Here is a 26,665-nt window from a genome sequence, read left to right on the forward strand (position 1 = left end):
TAAATGCTAATCTTACGAAAGCATGTGTAATTAAATAACTTGATTTTACGTATCTAGCATTGGTATGTACTTAGCGTTTTGCTAATACGTATTTCTCTTTTGTTTTGGCTTGGCCCTACTTATCATTATGATAAGTAGATAGGTGATGATGACTCGACGTGATCTAAATATGGCATTGGGGATGAAGGGCGATAATCATGTAGTCTAGGTCTCATGGTTGACGTTTTGTATGAAAAATTCTCATATGGTTCAATTTTGAAATCTACTATTACTATTATTATCAATATAAAGGTTAAGTATGTATTTTCTCCGCTGCAAGTCTCTGTTTTTGAAAAGCCTTACGTAACCACGTGGCGGTAATTCTCTCAAGTTACTCTCTTAATCAGGCTTTGTAATCATTATTATTGGAGAGTAATTTGGGGGTGTTACAAAATGATATCAATTTTCCGGGTTAAAATAAGATAAAAAGTGAAAATAAAATTGATGGGTAGACTTAAGATGGGCATATAAGATAGAGTTTCGCATTCTTTATTGTTTTCTTGGAACTTAATTTATATAAAAAACTACTTTCTATATTTATTATGGATATGTTGGATTGTTAGTGAGCTCTGTCTAAGGCGGGACTTGGGCTCTGGACAACGTCGTTCCTAACCTCTCCTACCTGGGATGTCACTGACCTGACTAATCTATTATATCGTGAATTAAGTATTATATCTTTGAAAAAATATATATGTCTTCAAAATTAAAGCAGAATTTATAGCTAATTTCAAATTATTTTGAAATTTATGTGAATTTTGTACATATGGACAAAAAAGTCCAGATTATTCTATAAAGATGTGAGTTCCGAATTATAGTGCTTGGGGTTCGAATTCATTCATTAATGAAGGACAGTTAATAAACTTTTGCATATTTGGGAATTTATTTATTGCATGATATATTGGTGAAGTGGTTATTGAGCAATTATTCCTAATGTTGGAATTGGTTCATTAGAGATATTGATGATTTATTTCCTTACATGGAATAATTATTTCAGTTCCTTATTTGGAAAATGGAAGCATGGATATAGTTATGAATTATATTATTCCTTTCATGGATTTAACTAAATATGAAAATATATAATTATTATTTCTTTGCATGGTTATAAGTGGAAACCTATGAATTATTGTATATTCCTTACATGGACTAAATGCATTTTCAAATTGTGAAACATTAGTTGTGAGATTCAAGCAAGTTGAATCATGGTTTATACATGAGTTCTAATGCAAGTTGTGTTATTTTAACCATTTATGGAAAATTATTAAGAGTGTGTAATGATTAATTTAATTTTTTTTAATGACCTTGTATGGCATAATTGGCTTTGTGTAGGCTTCGTTCGAAGTGCGCCTACGTTAAAAGCATGTTGTGAATATGCTTGGCACTCAAAGGAAGTGGGAATTGACATATACGATTAGGGACAAGGAAAGTAGGGAGCCGCCAACAAGTTTTTAAGGAACTTGTAAACCGTTCACGGATCATAAAAGGCAACCACAATAAAGAGACAACGATAGGCAACAACGATTGACTCGTGAAGGTTACACCCCATTCATAATCCATGAGATTACTAACTCCATATGGTTCGGAACCACAAAAGGAGGATCGGGGATGATGGTACGAAGTGAGTCATGGAGTCACATTCGCCCGTATTGGCCTCTACTCGATTCTTATAGTGAAAAATGATTTCTGCGATCTCAAAGGCATACAAACAAAATATTCAATTTGCTCCAAAATATTATTAAGCTAAATTGGTTGAATATTAATGCAACATATAATTCTAAATTATTGTGATCACTTGAATTAATAACAACATTAAAAAGGATCCTAAACCGGTTTTCCAAATTATCTTATTAGGCGTGATTTTCAATTACATATTCCCTTTAACATGCAATATGATGATCATAATAACAATAAAATAAACATTAATATTGGAAGCAATTTAACAATAATATCGTTAGTCAAATCAAATATAAAACAACCTAATCATGATGCTAGCAATATTAGAATAAAATAAGAGTAATTAAATTAATTAATTACTCACATTCCGCGCGTTCCTTTAAATTGCTACATCATGAATAAACTGTTAGTAACTTCAATAAAAATATAAATCTAATGGAAATTAAATTAAATAAAAAGTAGAATTGATTTGGTCCAAACGCTCAGTTATTTGTACCTTTCACGCCTTGGTTTAAGGACGGAACCTCGGGTTAAGTATAGACTCCTTGGAGTGCTTAGGGGAATTATTATGGAAGAATAATGAGGCTAGAAATTAGGTTAAAGAGGGAGAAGAGACTGATTTTTGGTGTAAGGTGAGAGAGAATGATTATTGGTGCCCCGTACATCAGAAATGAGGGGGTATTTATAGAGAAAATGTGCTGAGGGGGCACACGGAACCCTAAAATGATAAAAACCCTAGAAAAGTATCCCGCAACACGGCAAAGTGTACCGTGACACGGGAAATCTCACTGTCAGACGGGAAACTTTCCCGTGACACGATACAAATTTGCGTGACACGAGAAATATTTAGGTTACGAGAAGTGAAAACGCGTTTAGGGATTACGCGGAGAAAACACGGAGCAATCCAGTGGCACGGGATGTGCACCGTGACACGGCATTGTCCACCGTGGCACAGTGCAGTATGCCGTGTCACGGTGTAAAAAGTACGCGAAAATTACACGGAATATTCCCGTGTCACGGAATGGGCACCGTGACATGGGAAATTGCACCGTGACACGGTGAAAAATCCCGTGACACGGGAGAAAATTGTGCTAAAATGGGCACCGTGTCACGGGAATCAGCCCCGTGACACGTCAGCTTTTGCCGCGTCGCGGCATTTTTGCTGCTGCGCGGTAATTTCAGTTTTTTACCCGTTTTTAAAATAATCATAACTTTTGATCCGTAACTTGGAATAAGGCATATAATATATCATTGGAAATTTTATCAAGTCTACTTTTCAAACCAATTGGAATCAAGTTAAAATGATATGTATATTTTAAGATATGAACGTTTTAGTGGAAGGGTGTCGGTTTTAGGCCGAGTTTAATGTTTTGCTCATATTTTTTTCGTTATAGATCGGAATTGGGCTTATAATATATGGTTGGAAAGCTTATTTAAAGGCCTATCCAAAAAAATAATAATTTAATCAAAATTGTATATCCATAAAATCAGTTTCTCTCAGCTTTGCGATGTGGACACGAAAAGTGGAAAATAGGTTATGGTTTAGGGAAATGAGCTAGGAATTGGATTGGTTCATGAAATATATTGGATAGAAAATGGATTTAAGCACTCCAAAAATTAAATACTCAACTCGACCAATAATGGCGGTGAAAGGTGTTCATCAACGGGTTTGGTTTTGGGGAGACATTTTTAGGCGTCTACACTTTGTGATAGACACATGTCTAATTTGAATCATACAAAGTATATTGGTGTCCAATTTTGGTTGATTTTAATGTTGAGTGAAATTATATGATGTTGAGATCAAGAAGTATGTATCTACCTTATTTGGGTTGGATGAAGTGAAAATTATGTTGGGGATAGAACTAATTTTAAAGTTTCCCGCAAGTTTTGAAAATCTAGTAAGGTTGGAGAAGGGAGTATATATTACATGTTAGAAATGAAAATTAAAGGTTTGATACTTTGATAGTAATTGGTGGAATCAAGTTACATTCTGTAAAGATAAAGACTATTATGGTATATATTGATACTAAGTTATGATCATTTTACATTTGAAGTCGAGAAGTCTTTATATTGTAATGAGAATTGTGGTAATGACTTTTTATGGCATTGTTGAAAGTTGAAAATTCGAAAATAGTTTACTTTAATTGAAAGGTTGTGAATAAGAAGTATAAGGAAGTCGTATTATTGGAATAAAGGGTTTGATCACAATTTTTGTCATTGTTTATAAGGAGATAGGATTTTGTGAAAAGATTTCGTGAATTTATAGATATTGAGTTTTTATAGAGTACATAGTATATTGAAGTTAAAAGAAATATACTTCATGGTTTGGCAACAAAATCAATCGTGTTGATATTAATGATGTCTGAGTTCAAGAAAGATTTGAGGAAAAGATAATGAGATGATCATAGTCAAATTATGGAAGTACATTGATGGGAAATCATGAGATGGAAGTTGGGTTATGAAAGTTTGATTATTGTTATTTGAAGTGACTAAGAATAATAAAATATTATAACTTTTAACGTATTGTTTCTTGTCCTGCTTGATTATGGAGGAAAGTGGATAAAATTTGGGAAAGAATTCATTGAGACAAAATTATTAAGTCTATTTGTTGTAAAGAGAGGATGACAATATTTCTTGTAGTAATGAGTTATTAACGTAAAGTTATGTATGTTATTTATTGTAATCGTATTATGTACATTGAGTTCCTTTATATAAATTAAAGTTTGTTTAAAAATATATATATATATATCTTTTTAAGAATATGAAAATGGATTTTCGATCTCTTAATTTTCAAATAAATTTTATTATATTTCTTAATTTTTTTAAGTAAATCATTCTATATGAATTGAGAATTTTCATAATTATTATTAGAGAGTAATCTCACAGTATAGTATTTAAAAATAATAATAATCATCATAATAATAATAATAATAATAATAATAATAATAATAATAATGAAACAAAGAAAATGAAGGTTTTATGAGTTTTTCCAACTTATTTTAAAATTATTTATGTTTCTAAATTTGGAAAGATGAATTGATGGCTATTTAAGTTGTTTATTAGTGTTGTTTTCAAAAAAAAAAAAAAAAAAAAAAAAAAAAGAAAAAAGAAAAAAGAAAAAAAAAAGTTGTTTATTAGTGTAGTAATAATTTGTTAAATTCTCTTATTCGTTGTTTATTGATAAAAAGTAAAGGGTAAAACAAATTATTGATTCAATGAATTAGTCTCAAGTACAAATAATTTGGAAAGTGATGATTCAACAATTTGTTTAGATACAGATTCAATGTGGCAGAGTTACGGGGGCGTAACTCATTTTAAGGGGGTAGAATGCGATAGAGTTTCGCGCTTTTGACCATTTTGATATATTTTGAGTAATTTTGAGACATTTCAAGTTGTGCATGAGTCAAATTGGATTAACATGGATTTTTTTTGTCTGAAGTTTCGAGGTCGAAACTTCTTTTAAGGGGGTAGACTATAATACCCCGTATTTTTAAACTCGTAATATAAAATATTAATTATGTTTTGACTTGAATACGTCATAATTTATTAATAATACATATTATTATGTTTTAAAGTGACACAAATTAAAAGAATTTTATTTAGTTTTATTTACGAAAATCATTTGGTTAAAATTATGTTTTATAAAAGATTTTGATATGCAAGCTGGGAATTTAGTAGCCGAAAATAAGATTTTTTTCTACCTTGAGTATTTCTTTGCCAAAGGACCTAAGTCCATTTCTTACTCCTAAAGCATGACCAAAGTCACAAACTTCTCTAACAAACGACTTGAATACTTGGCCCCCAAGTTGTTGACATCATACATGATGTCAATAACATGACCTCATAAACTTCCTTGACCCCAAATTGTTGACATCATACATGATGTCAATATGACTCTCAAACTCTATAAATAGGACCCAAAGTTCAGCCATTTTAAGCCAAAAGTCTCTTGCCCTTAAAGTTCCATCCTTCTTTCTTCTCTCTTCCTCCCATTTTCGTACTTCTTCATCCCGTATATGTTCCAGGCCATTTTTCAGCCACTTATGTTCATTTTTAGCCTTTTTCTGTTTGAGACAAAGTTGTTCTTCTCAAAAAATCCTTAAGGTTAGGCTCAAGAATCACCCAATTAGGAGTTATATACTATGAGATATGGCCTCTGCAAGATCTGACTCCTCCTTTTCAACGTGAACTTTCCCGTGAGCTTTGCTAGTTTATATTGTTTTGCGGTTAGTCTTTCAAAACTAATATCTATTTTCAATTTATGATTTTTGTAAGGTTTCATATTTGATTCTTATTTAAAATACTCCATATAATGTTTATTTAGAAGATAGTTCGTGGTTGTAAATCTAGGTGGAATAGTTTTAAAGATCAAGGTACGTACTCGTGGCTAGATCTTTAAATATGTGATTTTATACAAATGTGTTTTGTGTTTTGAATGATGAAATATGTTTGAATGTTGAACAAGGATTTATGAATGTTTATGAAATGAATATTGTGAAATGTTTTACTGTTTGATCTTTGGAAATAATTTCAATGTTCTAAAAGCTGTTTGTGCACATACTTGACTTCAAATTCATTTTAAAGAGCAAATGTTGTTGAAATCCCATACATGGGAATTGGAAGGTTGATTTATCAAAGATATATATTGGATTTTTATGACTCCCACTATGTGGAGATAAAATTGAAGACTATGGACTATGTATGACCTAGTCTTTCCCCTTGATAGCACTATGTAAGGAGTTACTAGCTTGGGGGGTGTGCACACTTAGGTGGAAAAATGTTTTACGAAAATATTGATCTTCCATTTCTATTGGAATCTATTTTGGGAAAGTCGTTGGTTTTGAAATGTTGATAATTTTTGGAATGTTTCTAAACGTTTCTTAATGTGAAGTTTCTATTTATGGAAGGTTTGAATAAATGCTATTTATAAATGTTAATCTTACGAAAGCATGTGTAATTAAATAACTTGATTTTACGAATCTAGCATTGGTATGTACTTAGCGTTTTGCTAATACGTATTTCTCTTTTGTTTTGGCTTGGTCCTACTTGACTCGACGTGATCTAAATATGGCATTGGGGATGAAGGGCGATAATCATGTAGTCTAGGTCTCATGGTTGACGTTTTGTATGAAAAATTCTCATATGGTTCAATTTTGAAATCTACTATTACTATTATTATCAATATAAAGGTTAAGTATGTATTTTCTTCGCTGCAAGTCTCTGTTTTTGAAAAGCCTTACGTAATCACGTGGCGGTAATTCTCTCAAGTTACTCTCTTAATCAGGCTTTGTAATCATTATTATTGGAGAGTAATTTGGGGGTGTTACATACGATCTCTTGTAGCTCAATTTTGGTGGGGCCAAAATAATTGTGAACGGAAAATTCATTGGTTGGCTTGGATGAAATTATGTAAACCGAAGAATGATGGTGGGTTGGGTTTTCGGGATTTTAAGATGTTTAATTGGGCACTCCTTGTAAAGCAAGCTTGGAGACTTTTGATGAAGCCAGATAGCCTACTGGGGAGTATCCTTAAAAGTCGTATTACCCTAATACGTCTTTTTTGGATGCTAATTTTGGCTCTAATCCAAGTTATACTTGGAGAGGTATTTGTGAGGCTCGTTGGGTGGTTCGAAGGGGATTAAGGTGGAGAGTGGGAAATGATCAACAAATCAGAGTTTGGTCGGACTTGTGGCTGCCAAATACTCAGTCGAGAAAGATTCTTTCTCCCCGGGGCAATGCTAATCCTGAGATGCTGGTGGCGGATTTAATTGATCCGATTAATTGCTGCTGGAATGAGGAGGTGGTCTCTCAGTATTTTCTCCCATTTGAACGAGAGAGAATACTTAGTATTCTCAAAAGTGGTCGGCTCCCCAGTGATTCACTATGTTAGGACCTGGAAAAGAATGGTGACTATTCGGTGAGGTCAGCATATCGTGTGATATTTGAGGATGATTGGAGTAGTGATGAGATTGCTCCTTCAATGAATAAAATGATATGGAAGAAAATATGGAAACTTCAAATATTGCCAAGAGTCAAGATTTTTGCTTGGTGGGCGTGTCGAGACGCAATTCCAACTCGGAGTGGGATCAGCCATCGCATTTTTTCTTATGATCCTTTGTGTTCTGTTTGTGTGAGACACGAGGAAACTACCATCCATGCTTTGAAAAATTGTTCCTTAGCTAAAAGTGTATGGAGTTGCAGTGATTACACTTTTGTCGCGGAGGTGAACGCTCGTACTTTGTCTGACTGGTGGGAAAGCTGTTTTAATGAGCTTGACGATGTCGAGATGGCGAATGTGTTAACAATTAGCTGGGCAATTTGGAGTGCTCGTAACTCTCTATTAATTGAAGGTATGCAGCCGGTGCCTTCTGATATTGTAAGCTATGCAATGAGGGTTTGTGGTGAAGCTCGTGAAGAGGGGCTTAAAGTTTCAGCTGGGAAACGAGGTGCTGCTGTTGTCTTCCCTTCTGTTTGGTCTGCACCGGATGAAGGCTGGTTAAAGCTAAATGTTGATGCAGGTGTGGTGGGGGAGTTGGGTGCTGGGCTGGGAGCTGTGCTTCGAGACAGCAGAGGGTCTGTGCGGGGGTGTGGGGTACTGCAGTCTGCTGCCAAGTGGGAGACTAAAATAGCTGAAGCAAATGCTATTGCTTGGGGCTTGAAGTTCGCAATTCAACAAGGGGTAAGGAAGGTTGTGGTGGAAGGGGATTCTCTCGGGGTTATACAAGCTCTAAAGGAGAAGGAAGTTGGCTCTAGTTCTTATCACCTTATAATTGAAGACATTTTAGCTTTGTGTTCTTCTTTTGATTGTGTCACTTGGTTTTTTGTGAAACTTGGGGGAAATAGAGTAGCACATGAATTGGCTCACTTTCAACCTTGGGAAGTTGGCCAAAGAGTGTGGAATAATGTTGTTGTAAGGTTTTGATGATTGTGAACAAATGATGATTATCTAACTAATATGTGTATTGAGATGTGCATGAACAAGTCATGAAGCATGAAGATGATTGAGTACAGGTTAGATCATCATTGAAGATGGTTCCCTACATACAATGTATGGATCGTGCTTGAGTTCCTCAAGGGGAACATAAAGAGAAGAAGTCTAAAAGTACAAATGTATTGTTAGACTTTACATGCAGTTCCTAAGAAGAATGAGAAGATGTTCTTTGCTAGGAATGAGCAGCAGTTCCTCAGGGGGAACAAGTAAAGAGAAGTTCCTTCACGGGAGTAGAAGCTTCAGAGTAGAAGTTTCATTAGAGAAGAGAAGTTCCTTTGCAGGAAAAGAAGCATCGGAGTAGAAGCTTCATCAGAGAAACATGAAGACAGAAAAATAGGAGTATATTTTTCTAGGAATCATGTAAGTATGTTGGACAAGAGAAATTGTCTGGAACAAGCCTAAGGAACTACATTGGAACTTCAGTCGGTAAGGAACTTAGTGTTGATGACCAGTAAGTTCCTTACTAGTCAGTCTAGAATTAGTTTATAGAAGGAACACGAGTTTGCACAGCACTAGTAGTCAGTTTTCCACGTTAAATAGTCATTGCATTAAGTTTGCCTTCTTTATAGGAAGTTAGTTTTGACTTGGTATTAATATTTATTATTAGATTTTATTTTATAAAAGATAAGTTTTTGAAAATAAAATCTGATTTTCTCTTAGTAAAAAAGATAACTTATTTTCCTAATTTCTAGGGATTTAGTTTTCAAATAAACTAATTTATAAAATGATTTTATTTTATAAAACAAAGTTTTATAATCAAAATCTGATTTTATTGTAGTCAAATCCGTGGGAAAAAAGATTTTCAAAGTGGTTACCTTAAAAGTAGGAGTTCAGTTGAGATTTTGTTTGTTAAGGAACAAAATGAATCTGGTCTATATGTGAAGTTAAATTAAAGAACGAGTGTGTTATTTTAACTTATCTTCTTAAAGAAGTCAGTTTTAAACTCCTATTTTTTAGCACAAGGACTTGGTCCCCAAGGAACTTGTGGCTGGTATTTGCAAAACGTGCTGATTGCTTTCCTAACAAAAAGGAAGTTATTGAGCAAGTTGTGGAGCAACTAATTGACCCACTATTGTTGCTTATAATCAGAATTAGTTTTCTATTCGTGGGCCTAAAGATTCGGACCACTTCTGATCATAAGGAACATGGACAATTAGTGGGTTTTCTAATCTTCTATAAATATAACGTTTTTAATTCTTTCAAAACTGTCTGACTTTAGAGAGTCATTCCATATAGTGTCTCACTTAAGTGGAATAGTTTTTCATGAGAAATATATTATGTCTTCCACGTTGGTGAGTCAGTTCCTTTAGGTTCCAAGTTCCTTACATATCTTAAAGTGTCCAACATATTAGTTTTATACATTATATCTTTTATATGTATTTGAGAGTTGTTTAAGGGTTTGAGTGAACTCTTGTAATGGGGAATTAATAAGGGTTTGAGTGAACTCTTATATTGGGGTGAGAACTTGAGTGAGTTCTTCGTATGTAGAGAAAGCTTTGAGTGAAGCTTGAGAGAAAGAGAAAGAGTAAAGTTTTTGAGTGAAGTCTTGAGTGAGAAGAGAGGTCTTTGAAGGAAGATTTCGAGCTGCAACTATTAGAGGGAATAGTTGTTGGGGATATGAGTTCGTTGAGGAACTCGGTAGAGGCTCAAGTTCCTCATAGGTTGTAACAGAGTCGTTGGCCTATTTTAGTGGAATGTTTCGAGTCAAAATCCCTTTGGGTCGAGGTTTTTCACTTCCTATTTGGCCTAGGAAGTTTTCCTCGTAAAATCTCTCTTGCTCTATTTCTCTATTGCGTTAAGTTTCTTTTAATTCCGCAAAAAGTAACTAGCAATCTCCATACTACAATTCACCCCCCCTCTTGTAGTATTTCATCTAAATAACAAATGTAATCCTGCCTCGTATTCTTGATGTAGCTTCTTTTGATTTATTAAGTAAAGCTCCCTTTTGAGGGTTTCTTCAAAAAAAAAAAAACAAAAAAAAAAACCAAGAAATAGAGCCTTGAAAATACTTATTCGGGAGCCACTGCCCACGAAGAACGGAAGAAGTCGAACAAAATCAATCTATCTAGTCTAGAATTTAAAAATGACAATATATAACAGTTGAAACAAATCCAGCATAACTAAAGTCAACCCTGCTATAATCAGCAATATCTGTTGTAAGCGATTTGAGGTACAGCCGTACAGGAATCAGAATTCGAAGAAGATGGGAAGCGTGTGCTCGTGCTTCGACGGTGAGACTAAGGAGGAAAAAAGTGAACAGGATCGCGTTGCTTCGGCTGAAGCTCGCGCTAAAGCCGCCGAAGCTGCCCAAAGAAGGTCACTTTTTTTTTTTTTTTTTTTTAATTTTTAAAATTATTCATACATTTTCTATATTCTTACACATTTAATTAATTTTTATTTTATTCTTTAGTGTCATTGATTGAAATTGTGCTGTTTGTGAAATTTACAATTTATTGGGATGAGTAATTTGAATTTTTCCTTAAAACTAAGGTAGAGGTTGGCTTGTTGTTATTCATCCTATCTCAATGACTGAATTTTATAAGGACATGCTATTGGTTTTCGAATTCCCTCAAAATTAAAAAGATGTATGATGTTCAAATTTATGGATTGTGAGAGGAACCATTTATTAGAATGTTCATTTATACATTAAATAAAGTAAAATTGCCAAAATAACCCATAAAAATTATAAAAAAAAAAGTTGTGTGTCAGTGTGTGTTGGGGGGAGTGGTGTGGTTGATCCTGTCTCCATGGCAGTGCCCCAGCTCAAACTCGGGTACAAGCGCAGTCAAAGCGTAGAGCCTCGTCGAAGCTGAAAACATTGAGCTGAGGCTCTACTCATAGACAAAAGCAAGTTCATTATTATTGCAAATCAAGTTCCGTTAAAGCAGAGATGCTTTGGAAAAGTATATTCAAACACATCCAATACTATTTTGTGAAGAATATCCTACATTGTCACCAAGTAATTTTGTTGAATCAAATTATCAAGTACTGTAGATAGGAGAGTATATTTTTTTAATAGCTTACTCTATATTCATACAATCACTTTCCATAATTATTTGTGGCCTAACATCCTTAAAAATTTCAACTCAAACCTTGCTGCCTCAACCTCCAAGCAACCCTCAACCAGACCTTGCTGTGTCAAACACCAGGCAATCCTTAACTCAAACCTTGCTGCCTCAACCTCCATAAAATACACTTCACCCTCAAGGGTCCAGTGTTGTCTCTTTAAACAAGCCGTGATATGAAATAACAAAGAAAAAGGGGAAAAATCAACTAACAACAACTTCAAATCAATAAAACAAGATAAACCTATCTCAACAATCACCAAAATATATGAAATAGGGGTTCTTAATCAAAGCTAACACAAAATAAAGCTAGGATTAAGGTGAAACCACAAAGATTACAAAGTTGCAATCACAAAGAAACCAAATAATCACAAAGATTATGGGTAGAGAGAAAATCTCATTGATTTCAAAATTAAGCAAAAGTCTTTCCCAAAAGAAAACTTAGCCCTATTTAAAGGCTTTACAAATAAACCCTAAAGTTCTTAAATTACACCCCTTGGATTACAAATGAAAGACCAATATTAAAAGATAGCAAAAAGAAGTACAAAGGAAAAAAAGTTGACCGCTCAAAACAGGGCCTTGGGAGTGGCCGCTCTAAAGGGTAGGAGCAGGCGCTCCTCACTACTGAAACTTCAAGTGATGCCCATAAGAGCTGGCGCTCCTTATAAGGGCAGTGGGCGCTCTTCGCCACTGCCTGGATAGATCAACTTCAAACTTTCATAACTTCTTCGTTTCTTGCTCAAATTTGACATGTGATCTGTCGTTGAAAAGCTCTTGAACTATACTTTTACCTCCAACTTGAATCACCTAAAAATTCCTTGTAACGAAAAAAATATGGATGAATGAAGTTGAGTATTGCATTTTGTTACCAAGAAAAAGCTTTTCTTTCTCATCCTTGTTCCCATGCTTTATTTTCAACCATCAATTGTAAAATTAAGACACAAAGATTGCTCTTATTCACCTAAACCACTTCATAACAAAGAGAATTCATCCAAAATGTTGATTGAGCCTTAAAAGCCACTAAAAGAATCGTATATCCATATAATTTGTAGGTTTCAAGGATGCTCCCGCATCAAGCCGTGACAGCGTGCTTTAACAGATATACTTATCCCTTAACCTAATAGAATTTCAAAGAGTTTTAAGTGAGGGCAAGAAAACTCTTTGAAATTTTGAGCATAAGCGATCCTTGTAACCTCATTGAACCAGCAGCAGTTGCAAATGAATTTGTTGTGCTTTCTCAAGAATGATCTTGTTTTAGTTATGAGTACAAATCTAATTATCCCTAGATAAGGTTGTTATAGAGTGAGGGAACCCCAGTTCCTCATGATGAGGAACAATTGTGTTTCTCACGATGGCATTTTGGAAAATATTGTCATATTTTTCATTTCATGAGCTGTTGAGTCGGATTTCGTGGGGACAGCCTATGTGTCAATAAGTTTGAGTAATGTCGTTACCTAGCAAACGATTTCACACATCTCCTCTCTATCAGCCATCAGCCGTTATGTTCTCTCTCTCCTCTCTATCAATGGCGCTCTATCCTGTCTGAAGGTGTGAATTTACAGACCAGACGAAAAACTCAGGTAGTGAAGTTTTCTACTCTCTTTTTTCGTAGCTTCTTCCAGTCAGTTGTAATTTTTCAGTTCTAGGGTTTTTATTTGTTCTTCTGTGATGAGACAACAATTCATGAAATTGAATTTATAATTCCGAGCGAACTCTGAATAATTTTGTAAGTAATGGGATTAGGTTCACTTCCTCTGTTAAAATCGGTTTGATGTTGGCGAGAAATGGCTGATTGATTATCTTTATACACAAATTTGAAGTTTTCCAATTATTTGTGGATTGGGATTAGCTATCAACATTGCCTTCAAGGCTAGAACAGTGAATATATCCCTTTCTTAGTGCCAATTTACCTGCTTTTCTCAGACACATTGCTTGAAATTTAATGGAAGGTTAACAGCATCAGCCGTGGGTCTCCAACCAATACTACATCTGGCAAACAAAGTAAACCACGTAAGATTAATGAGGCCACATCAACATTGCCAGCAAATGACTTATGTTAGGTGGAATGTCTGTTCTGCACCCATGAGAAACGAATCTGTTTCTCACCATGAGGAACAGGGAATTAGCCGCTATGGAGTGGAAATTATTTGTGTTTCCTCCCGAGTCACCCAATCTAAAAGCAGAAAAGTCTAAACCGTTTTATTAGTTTTGTCGCTGTAAAACACGCCCACACCCATACCCATACCCATACCCATACACACATCCACACCCACACCCACACCCACACCCACACCCACACCTGAAACATGCAGTCTACCATTTGCAGAGAAGTTTGAATATGGAGAAAGGTGAGAGAGGACTGAAACAAGCAATTGACAGAGAAGTTTGAACACCGGACACTACATATATGGTGTGTGATGGTGGCTTCTAACAAGACAGTATCATTTGAGTTTTGATTGACTAGAAGAATAAATTGATAATCCATATAAGAGTTAACCAAACAAGCCTTTTTTTTTTGAGGGGTTCAAACAAACCCTTAACTATATGATTAAACAGAAATAATATTATAAGTTAAAACCATTAACAGGACTTGCTATCCAAGCTCAAAGGCTCAATGATATTATTTTTTTTTTTTTACAAAACCTAATCAATTTTAAATTTCAATTGATTTTTGAATTTTTTTTTGTTTTTTTGTTTTTTTTAATAAAAAAAGGAAAGTAAATTTCAATTCTATTGTGAGGAAGCTACATGACAAGTAAATCAACTCCTATGCAGCTCTTAATCTAAGCCTAGATTACAATTATGAGAGGCTTGGATTTGCTTCGAGGATATTTTGGGGAAAGGTTAATCCCATCTCACAATAAAGAGCTGCTGCATTGGCACGGTCAACGTGCCAACTTTGCAAAGCTGGGCAACATGGAGCTTGGTAGTTGTGGGAATGTCTACAGCAGTTAAATCCTCCTTCCCCAACTGAGAAATAGGTCAGAATCCTTAGGCAAATGATCGATAAATTTAATGCCACGAACTATGAATAGGGTAAATCTGGAACAAATATGAAAATTAACTTACCAAATTCTAGGAGACTTTTGCGTTGTAGAAGGAAACACTCTTCCTATAGTAAAAATCTTCCTTCCCCAACAGAGAAATAGGTCAGAATCCTTAGGCAAAAGATCGATAAATTTAATGCCACAAACTTTGAATAGGGTAAATCCTTAACAAAATGAGAATTACCAAATTCTACGAGAAACATAATTGACTGCAGGAATGGTTATATAGAACATAACTGAGCACCACCATTTAAATGAATGGCTATCATCAATGAAGTAAGTTTACCCTACTCTTTAGTTTATTTTTTAGTTCCAGCCTAAGTGAATGAAATAAGAGGGTATAATTATCAATGTGTTATACAGTTGATTACTCAAAGGTTTTGCAAAATTCAGTCAAAATCATGAATTGTGTACATGTCACATATAATGAGTCAATTTTATTAATTTAATTTCTTTTTTATTTTTTGTTTTTATTTATTTTTTTTTTTTAAATGTCAAAAAGCTCATGTGTTAAGACCATTCCAAATGTGCAATGGTATTTAGATCATCATGAAATTTCTGGACTTAAATGCAGGCAGCAGGACTTTGAAAAATCGGCTATAGGAAAAGCTGTCCGTGCGCAGGCAGCAAAAGAAAAGCAGTCTGAAAACATTAATAAGGGTGAACCAGCTCTAAAGGTATTATAGTTTAGGGCATAATTAAATATTTTCTGGCTTCTAGAAATGAAAGCTTTATTCCCATGAAGGAGCTTTGTGTAATTTTTATTAATCCTTAGATTATCATTATCTGAACTCTCTTATTATCGACAAAATATGATAGTATCTGATTTTGGTTGTTTCAAATAGTTGTCTCATAACAGTTTTATTTGACTGTTTTGATGCAGTGGCAGATGGGATAACTGTTGACCATAGAGCAGTGGCTGATTGATACTCTGCAAAAAATAATAGTTGTAAGTAAAATGTCTAACCCTTTGGTACAGTTAATTGCCTATGCTAGCATTAAGATGCATGATATTTACTCTTCAAAAATAAGAGGAATGGCTATCCAGTAGAGCGACTGAACTTTTAATTAGATATGAACTTGTTGACATCATTTGGCGCCTTGGAATTTTGTTCAGTCTTCTAAACAATTATGTATTTGTCTCCTGTGTAAATTCGGTCGTGGGTAATTAGTGGGTAGCGATGTGAATGAGTCGGGCTGAGTTGAGTACTACCATATTATTATTCATTTAACTTAGGGGGCGTTTGGTTTGTGTATTTTTTGAATTGGAAACGGATTCGATTAAACCAATACCGTTACCATGTGTTTGGTTTGAAGACATGGTAACAATTACCATTACCTAAGGGTAATGACTACCCCTTATTTGTTACCTCTCAAAAACTTGTGGTAACAAATACCCTTACCCTCCTCTTAACAAATACCTTTTCTATGGTTAAACCAAACAAATGAAAAGGTAATAGCTAAATGATTCCTTTTCCCCCTCTTATTTGTTTCCTTTCCACTCCGTTTTCACTTTTCAAACGAAACGCCCCCTTAGTGTGCTCGAGCTCTATACTGAGCTCAAAGTTTATTCAAACTCAGTTACCTTTATAGGTTATCATGCTTGCTAACGGTTTGTGAATGACTTGTTTTGGCCAAGTTAATAAACATTTTTTTTTAATCACGCAACATGTCATAAACGAAGCTGTATCATTGATTGTTATGTACATTTGACAATTACAAAACCAAAGTGTAAATAACAAAACTTTATTATAAGTACACATCTTAGTAAAATTTGTTAGTCTAATACAAAGTATATATTTTATGAGCCATATAACATAAAAAAAAATCCATGAATAATAGCTTTTCTTTTATTTTTTTAATTTTTTTTTTTTTTTTTTTTTTTTTTATGAAGTTGAAAAAGCTTGTTTGTGAGCATAATCAAATGAGTTGTTTGTTCTTCAAGCTCAATGATCAAACAACATTTCAAACTTGTTTTAAGCTTTTAACAGATTATTTAACTGATTTATCAAATAAACAAATATTGACAAGCTTTTTTCAAGCTCAACCCCATGCTTTCATTGAGAGTTTTAGATCATTTGTACTTCTGTTAGCTGGCTTGTGTAATTTCTACAGATTTCATAAGAACCACTTGGTTTGATCATACTCCTAAAGTATGGTTTTACACTTACTGTTTGACATTAGTGCCATAGGTCGTTTAGGATTTTCTAGTCCAAACTGGAGTAGGGAAAACTATCGGTTTTCCCTATGTGTATAGTAAACCCAGGTGTTGGAATAGTAAAGTCAGACGATTATGATGAATTGAGTTGAGTTTTGAACTTTAACCAAGCTAGTTTTTTTAGGACCAAACAATTAAAACACTAATTTATTTAAAGATGTTCCATCATCTAGTATTTCTTTCAAGAAAGTTCAATTTACACTAGATATGCCAAAAGAATACAGATTTTCCTTCATTGTTAAAGACTTATATGTGACACACCACATCCTCATTAAATGGTATGACATGTTCACTCTGGAAAATCAATTGAGAGTGGAAACCTGATGAAGAGAGCAACAGGATAAAGGAGAGAGGATGAATGTAGGCCGAGATATAAGGAGGGATTGACATCATTGGCGTAGGCTTGAGTTCAGAATTCAGTAATCAGGGGGTTTTATTTCACTTAATGTTGAACACTATTGTATCCACTATCCAACATCAAAGCTTCAAGCAACAGTGCAGGTGAGTGTGTGAGTACGAGAGAGCATTTAGCATAAGTTCAACAAAGTGAGCAAACAACCTCCAATCTGGTGATTTTCCTATCTGTCTTTTTTTATCTCTTCTTTACAAGTAGTGAGTGCTGATGTGGCTTCACAGCTGCAACAACAGAAGCTTAAGGCTTAGGCGAGAGCAAAGTGTGGTGGTCAGAGCAGAGGGAGAGAAGCTAAAGCTGGTGTGAATTTTAGGGCTTGAAATGCTGACATGCTGCCATTGTTGTTGGAGGCCAGAGAGAGTGATATATGAGATTAGTAAAGTTTACAAGTGGACTGTTCAACAATCGAAACTAACACTATTGAATCTGTTTTCTTTGTGTTAACTTAGAACTCAAGCAAGTATGAATATTCCTCTCTCTAGGTAATTGGTTCGGTCATTAAAACTTAGATAGAAGATTTCTACTAACTTGATAGACCTACCTGGAGAGCTTAAACTTTTTCCCGAAAAAGAACAATAAAAGAATTTAATACCTGAAAGTATCTGATCATGGGGCCCAGGGCTGAGATTGTCATCTCAGATGAGAGATCATTATCATGATCTTGGACCCTTAGAAGTCCTAATTCAGAGGCTTAGACAAGATGCCAATCATCTACTGCTGTATATAGAATTGAAAATGAACCCTTTAAGTTTTAACTCTTCTCTCTGCCCCTGTCAGTTATAGGGTAACAGACTTGCAGCCTTAAGTGCATATAGTTATCTGGTTAAGGCTGATAGCTTTGTTGCATGGAGAGATTATCTATTAGTTCTTCCATTTGAATTAGCTGCAATAGAAGGTGTTGTGCATGATTTAACAAATACAGTTGGTCGGCAATGAATTGGGATTTTATATTACTTCGTCCTTTACTAGCTGCATCATTTAATTGCAATGTTTATTTTCATGCTTACCGATACACATTTTGTACCATTTATATCTTTAATTATGGTTATAGTAACATTTTATATAAGGGTGTTTTTCACCTGATTTTTTACTTATATGAACTTATCTTATCAAAACTTCTTAGACATTATTGGAACTTATTTTTGTTGTAAATTGAACTTGGGTAACCTTATTGATCCTTATTAAAACTTTTCTAAATTAATTTATCTCATCTGAACTTTTGAAATAAATGAAAGGTGAAAAAACAGGATCTTAGATAATACTCCATGTATATTGAGATGAATCTAGCAAGATCTCATTTGATTACATATTTCAATAATGTAAATCACAAAAGACGGATAAAAGAATGTATGAATAGAGCAAAATTGCAAACGTTGCGATTGAAAAGAACGAATGAAGTATAAAGTGCAATTGGTGGAATTTCATATTGTGTGAAGTTAACATATAGGTATATTTTGATAGTGTATATAAACTTATCATGAGCCAATGTGACAAAGAAGTCACGGGTTCAAATTTCATCCACTCCCACCTTTTAAGTGGAATTTATTTTGTGCTGGGTATGGTCGTTGTAACAGCTTGAGAATATGGATTTTTTTTTCTTTTTTTTTTTTTTTGCACGTCGGTTCGTGCTCTTACGTTTTCGTGGCTTTAAATCAAGCATATGGTACAGTTGTGTTGGCTTAGAGTTTAATTGTGCTCTTGCTGTTTGTGGCAAATTGATGTTGGCTAATCATTTTATTGTCTTCTTCTCTTGTTCAGTATTGAAGAATTTGCTCATATTTGTGGTAAACAATCACTTACTCCTGCAGCTACATGATTTCCAGGCTTCCTGCAGCTGGCGTGGTTTCTGTATGACTTATGTGACGAAGTGATGTATATACATAGAGTTTGCTCCTCCGTCTGTTCTTATGTAAATGTAAGATTATTTGAACTTTGGATGAGACAATTTCCTTAAATATTTATTTATTTTTCTCGGTTTTGACTTTGGATGGGATGTATTTGCAAATTTAATACTCTATCGTCTTTGTAATGCATCATTTTTATTGACACATTTTTTTTATCATCAATATCATTAATTCTTGATTGTCAATTGGTAAAACTATAAAAAGATAAATTAATTTAAATAGACAAGGTGACTAATCCAACATTATATTACATAATACGGAGTAACATTTATTAATTATCTACTTGTGTCAAATTTATTATGTGAAAAATGTAATAATTAAATGCATATAAAAGAAAAAAGGCAAAAAAAAAAAAAAGAGTAAATTTATATTAGTAACAAAAGATCTAAATATTGAATGCACATATTAAAGTGATGCATATAAAAGAAAATGGAGAAGATGACAAACTCATCTTTAAGTCTTTTGGAAATGTACTCTATAATGTGTTTTAAGGCAACAAGAGAACATAAATTAAACAATTTAATAGTAAGAATGACTTGTCATGTGCTCATGTCATCTGACTTGAAATCGATATTTGGTGTGATCGGTGTTACTAAATCGTATTCACCGATTTGTTCCCTACGGTTAACACGACTTCACAAATAAGGGCACCCTTAGCCGAGAGTTTGAAGTCACATAAACTTATACCTAATGATTTGGGTATCTCTACCCCGTCAAGTGACCCAATGAGAGCGCGACACGTGTTATTGAAAGAGGTGTCCAAATGGACTTTCCAAATTATGACACGTGTCACGCAAATATGGCCCCTGGGAATGGCGGCCTTCTAAGGCCCAAATCCCAAGGAGAGTCGCAAAACGACGTTGTCCTAAATCCTAGGTCATGACACACCTTTCTAGGATCCTATAAATAGGGAGATTCCCCCATTTATTGGGAGACGTCTTAATCATTACATCATTTATTGCTCTCGAAAACAAAGAACACTTGATCTCGGAATCCGAGAAGATATTTACTTTCCGCACGTTTTCTCCGAATCTGTACTAACTTAAGCTTCGGAGGCGAACCTCTGAACATCTGGAGCTCCGTTCTTTGGCAGGTACAGGCGGCTTTGTTGGACCTAGTCATCGAGTTATAACTCTTCCAAGGGACACAAAAATACCCGAAACATTTTGACGCCGTCTGTGGGGAGAGTACCTCAAAGATGGTTTCACAAGATCTTGTACCGCCTTTAGAGACCAACCGGCCTACGGTTGATGTAGAGGTCCATTTGGACCATGGCGCTGGTGACGACTGTGATGTCGAAACGTATGTGGCCTATGATGGGTCATTCATCTCTAAGCGCATCCGTCACAAAGAGAGACCGGAGCAGAACATTAGCCAGGCGAGTACAAGCAAGCCCCCTTGGCAGCCGTCTGATCCAACTTAGGTGGCAGGATCAGCTAGGGGTGTTCAAATCCGGGTACCCGAAAATGCGGGTACCCGGGTTTTCGGGTATTAAATTGCTCGGCCCATGATGCGACCCGCGAAATCCGGGTACCCGGTTAACGGGTACCCGAAATTCCCGGGTTGGGTTACAGGGTACCCGTATAAAAAATTAAAAAAAAGTGTCAATAAATAATTTTAAGGCTTTTGCATTTGCAAGCAAAAAAAAAAAGTTTCTAATACACAAATTGAAGAACATTAACATTTAACCAAAGAATAAGAAGAAATTGAGAAGAAAAAGAAACTGTTGCAAGCTTGCAACCACAAATAATATTCAAAATATCAAAAATAAAATAGATAAACATGGACAAAAGTCACAAAACACCATTAACATTCACAATGAACATCGACTTGCTGCTACGGTGGGAGATCTCTCATGGACGTCACGGTCTTGCGTGGTTGTGCCGCTGCGATGGGAGATCTCTCACGCGATTGTGGTTGTGCCGCTGCGGTGGGATAAACATCATCTTGCGTAGTTCGATTCAATTCAGTATGTTGATGATGTTTGAGTGATTCGTGAGTTATATTTGATCTTGATTTTTTAGTTGATGATTATTGTGGGATGTGAAGGAGAGAGAAAAAGAGAAATTGGGTGCGTGAAGGAGGGAGGGGGGGGGGGGGGGGGGAAGAAGAGATCGTGGAGTTGAGAAAAGGTGATTGACTAACTGTGAGTTGTGACTTTGTGAGTGAAGGAGAGTGAAAAAGAGAAATGAGGGGGAGAGATGGACTAACGGTTGCACACATAAAACCCTAAAAAAAAAGTTAGCGAGTTAGCGGGTACCCGCATAATACAAAAGACCGGCCCATGACCCGACCCGTTACACTTCTATTTTTCCAGGTCGGGTACCCGACCCGATAAGTTTGAAATTTACTAGAAAAATACCCGCCTAAATGTATCGGGTCAACGGGTTGGGTCAACCGGGTCGGGTATTTTTGAACACCCCTAGGATCAGCCTCAGTCATCCGAGACGAGCTCATGAAATTCATAACAAATTTCAAGAGTGAAATTAAAGAATTAATCACGAATAGGACGACAACTCCTGGGAAGGAACAGTCGATCAAAAAACCAGCCAGGCTGAGAAAGCAAAGTCAGTCAGGGACCGACGGCTTACTCCACACCCTACTACAAAGGAAAAGGCCCTGCCCTAGATTGACCTCTCCAAACTCCGTTTCCAAGAAACGACAAAGAGAAATGCCATTTGGCATGTGCATCTGGACGGCAGCAAAAAGAACTTATCTGACGCTCGACATTACATTGAGAAAAAGAAGAACCAGCATCTATTTGAGTCGGCATCCACGTTGACTTATCCGGATAGATTTAAGAATACCTTAGTGAGGAATTCACAATCTGTACATGGGACTCCGTTAGGGGGCCCTTCCGTCCACACGGGACCTCATATAACCAACTCAACACAGTATGTGGCCCATCCATTATACAGGCCGCCTGCTTTGCCTTACATCCAGCCTGCCTTCTTCTGAGGACAGGCGACATACAATTACCAGCCTATGGACTGGCAGATTCTGCTACAAAACCTTGGAGAACAACTCTTTGTATTCTCTAGGGAGATAGCTGTAGACACCCAAATGTGTCTCCCCAAAACCAATCCTAGTGATGAATACCTTTCATGTCATTGATTATCGAACAAAGCGAAAGTGTGAAAAATCTAGTGATGAGGATGTTTTTATTAGAGTATCTATTCTTTCTGTTTTTGAAAATATTTCTTTTCTTACCCTATTTATGAAAACGTGCATATCAGTTTAGTTTGGTCCATGATATGAGTCCAATAATAGTGTAGTTGGATAGGGTTTGGAAATACCTTTCCAACGATATATTATAAGTCCAATTCCGATGAATAATGAGGAAGTTATGGCCAAAATACTAAACTGGGCCCAGTTTGGTTTTTATATGTGGCCCAATGATCTAGAGGAGGGCCTATTATTAATTATCATTCCTAAAGCTATTAGGATTGATTATAGTCTTCTAGAATACTCTAGAAGATTCTTTCAAATCCTAATGGAGTTAGGATTGATAATTATGTTTGAAAGAGTTTGAAATTAAATAAAACTACTCCTTTAGAGAATCCTTGTTTTGTACGAAATGGAATATATTCAGATATTATTTTCGTGTCTCATAATCTTTAACCAAATTTTATATGGTTGGATAGATCTTGAAATTATCTTTTCAATGATATATTATATTATTAAATCCAAGCTATAACGAAAAAGATATGAATGGAATATGAAACTCTATCCAAAACTGACACCCTTCCACTATTTTAGCCATATCTTTTTATCTAAAAAATATTTTAATCTGATTCAAATTGGGTTGGAAAGTAGACTTCAAGAGCTTTCCAACGAAATATTATATGTCTTATTTGGACTTCTGGATCAAAAGATATGATAAAAACAAAATCCGCAAAAACTGTCTTACAACGTCGGACGACAGAGGCTATTGCGGCGATAGCGTCGTGTTTTTATTCCTTTTCGAACTCCGATTTTTTTTTTTTTTTATCTAATCCGGACTGTTTTCATTATAAATAGCCTCCTTAGACCTTCGTTTGTAATCATCAACTCTCGACCAACTCTCATCAAGAAATTCTTGATACTCTCTCTCTCTCTCTCTCTCTCTCTCTCTCTCTCTCTCTCTCTCTCTCTCTTATTCTAAACCAACTTTTCACAAACAAAATTCCGCATTCACAAGATCTAGACACACCTAGCCCAATTCGAAGTAGCCTTTTCCCTAGACGTGAAAGGTTTGATATTTCTGAGGGTTTGGTCCCAAATCTCTATTTCAATTATTTAATTTTATTGTTTGATTTTATATTTTCCTTGAAGTTACTAACATGTGTATTTTGTTATTAAAAAGAGATACGAGGCATCCAAGTAAGTGCGTTAATTGTTTAATTGATATTATGATATAGAAATCATGTTTAGGTTGTTATTTTGATTCCTAATATTATGTTAGGATGTTTTATTGCTTTCTAGTATCATATTTAGGGTGATTTGCTAATATCAATTATGATTTCTATGATGCTTCTTATTTTCTTCCTAATATCATGTCAGGGCTAAAGATTTGATCTTTATTGTTTAGTGACATGCTAGGGTTTGTTATTAATCTTGTTAGTATCATGCCTAGGATCTTGCTATTATTATGCTTTAACATGATTAATTTAATTATTATGATGATTATAATTATTTGGATTATTATGATTGTTATTATGATGATTATTATGTTGCTTGATGTTTATTTATTGTTATTGCTTGATCACGCCTTTATGTATGTTTAAAGGGAATTGGTACTTGTAACCACGCTTAATAAGATAATTAATAATCTTGTTTAGGGTTAATTTAATTTTAATTCAAGTGATCGCCAATAATAGATTTGTTTGTGCATTTAATATTTAACCAACATAGATTAAAAGGGTTTAGGGTAAACCTATTGATTGTATGTTAGTCAGAAAGCGCACATGAATACGAGAAGAATAAAGTAGAGGCCTATTATTAGGGTAGGTTCTTTCTCTTTTAGATTGAATTTGTACCTTTATCCCCGAACTTCCAGTCTTGGTTCCAGACCTATTAAAGTTAACGATCTCTTGGATCATTAAGGGGTGTAACCTTCACCATGTGAACAGTTTACAAGTTCCTAAACTTGTTGGTGACTCTTTTGCTCTAGCTTCCTTCTCTTTGGACGCCACCATGCTTAAGTGTATGATCACAGTGGGGTTCAAGTTTGGGGTAATGCTTGAAATATTCCCTACAATAGCCGAGGCTGAACAAGCGGCCCAAGGTTAAAAATGTGTTGGTGAGGACCTATGATGGTACCTCCAACCTAGAGGAGCACCTTCTGGCATACAACCACCTCATGTACCTACAGAGGTTAGATGATGCCGCATGGTGTCTCTGCTTCCCAGCTACCTTGAAAGGCATAACCTAATAGTGGTTCGACAACCTGCCGGCTGGATGTATAAACAACTTCAAGACGCTTGCGTTTTTGTTTGCTACCAACTTCTCCATGAACATCCATGTAAAGAAAACAAGTCTCGATCTGAGCAATGTGCAGTATGGAGATAGAGAAGGATTACGCTCCTACGAAAGACGGTTTAATATAGTGATAATCCAGATTCAAGGACTATCCGACGAGGTAGCCTATACAGACTTCTTTAAGGGTCTGAAAGGACGGGTCAACTTTTAAGTTCGACTTTGTCCGCAAGAAAATCTTCACCCTCCAAGGATCCCTGATGGAGGCAGAAGCCTTTATACAAGCGACCGAACTCTGCACCTCCAATAAGCAGTCGGGCTCTAAAATGTCTGACAGGTAGAAGGAGAGTCGACCTGTAAAACTGGCTCAAAAACCTGAAGAGAGCAAGAAGAAAAAAGAGATATGGGCGGTTAATAACTGCGATCAGCCAGCCCAGAAGAAGAAAAAAGAATGGAAACCGTACGTTCCGAGGTACGAGTTCCGCAAGGACAACTAATCTATCCTCATGGAGATAAAGGATCGGCTGAACCTAGAGAAGCTGACTCTATTGAAAGGTTCCGCTGAAAATCTGAACAAAAAACAAACATTGCCATTACCATGAGGACGTCGACCACGATACCAACGACTATTTCAGTTGCAAGCAGACGCTTGACCGTCTGGCCAACAAAGCAGACTTCCAAAGCGAATCCGGGGCATTCCTCCAAAAAGACTCCCCAGCCTACTGGTAGTTCCGAAACCGATGAGGAGCTGGTTTACACTATAGCAGGTGAATTTGCTAGAGGTAGCCTGACCATGCGGGGCACCAAGGACCATATGAGAAAGATGGTCCATTCTGTTAAAGAGGGACAGGCGGCTGGCACCACCGCCTTCCCAAAAGTTGTCATCACAAAGAAAGACCGAGGCAAAAGTCCGTCGGCCGCATGATGACCCCATGGTTATAGAATGCAAAGTGACCAACCAAAAAGTTGGCTGCATTTTGATTGACACAGGTAGCTCCTCAGACATCATCAATCGCAAATTCCTATCTAACCTCAAATATAAGCCGAAAAGCATACATGATGTCTCCCATCCGCTTGTTGGATTTGGAGGAGGAGTGGTGCACCCAATAGGACGGATAGAACTCCCTGTCTGCCTGGGAGAAAAGGGCAACGGACGACACATGAACATCCGATTTCTGGTGGTCGAAGAGCTAACTACCAACAATCTCATTCTCAACCGACCCACTCTGAACGAGTGCAAAGCTGTCATCATCCCTTCTCTCATGCTGGTCAAGCATGAGAGGGATAATGGCATTGTTGGCTCCCTGAACGGAGATCAAAAGACGGCTAGAAAGTGTTATCTCTCGGACGTCAAGCCTGCGGCTGCTGTAGCCGGACAGGAGAAGGAGCCAATAGACCTTAATGATATCAAGGATGACCGTGCGTCCCTACTAACCTCAAAGAAAAGGAAGACTGATTAGCTGGTGGTAGTAAAAAAAAGAAAAGCAATAGCAATCACTGACCGGGGAACGGTCGGATGATCTATGTTCCCAGCAGGCTGGTGAGCACGTTGATATTCCTCGGGATGACAGCCGTCCAGAGCGAAAAAGGGACGGCTGCTTTTGCAAAGGTGGGTACAGACTTGCACCATCTGCTGAAAGAATTCAAAGACATTTTTGCCTTTGAAGTGGAAGAGATGCATGACATCATCCCGGATCTTACAAACTCGTCGTGGATCAAAAAACGAAGCCCATCTAACAAAAGAAAAGAAATCATGGCGAGGAGAGAAGTCAGGTGACAGCCGCCGAAGTAAAAAAGCTATTAGACGCTCGGTTCATTTGGCTGTGTGACTTCCCTTACTATGTAGCAAATGTTGTACTTG

The 26,665-nt window shown here is 36.0% G+C and overlaps 1 long non-coding RNA gene across 2 annotated transcripts; it reads left to right on the forward strand.

Moving 5' to 3' along the window:
- The first annotated feature begins 10,607 nt into the window (after positions 1-10,607).
- On the forward strand, positions 10,608-19,493 carry LOC145640966 (uncharacterized). Of its 2 annotated transcripts, none has more exons than XR_014115046.1 (4): positions 10,608-11,017; positions 15,388-15,490; positions 15,697-15,762; positions 19,267-19,493. It is a non-coding gene; the product is annotated as an uncharacterized LOC145640966 (long non-coding RNA). The 2 variants fall into 2 exon arrangements; XR_014115045.1 differs by having other exon boundaries at positions 10,610-11,017; positions 19,202-19,493.
- The last annotated feature ends 7,172 nt before the right edge of the window (positions 19,494-26,665 follow it).

Source organism: Chenopodium album, chromosome 7 (genome assembly GCF_948465745.1).
Source record: "Chenopodium album chromosome 7, dcCheAlbu1.1, whole genome shotgun sequence".
NCBI classification, from domain to species: Eukaryota; Viridiplantae; Streptophyta; class Magnoliopsida; order Caryophyllales; family Amaranthaceae; genus Chenopodium; species Chenopodium album.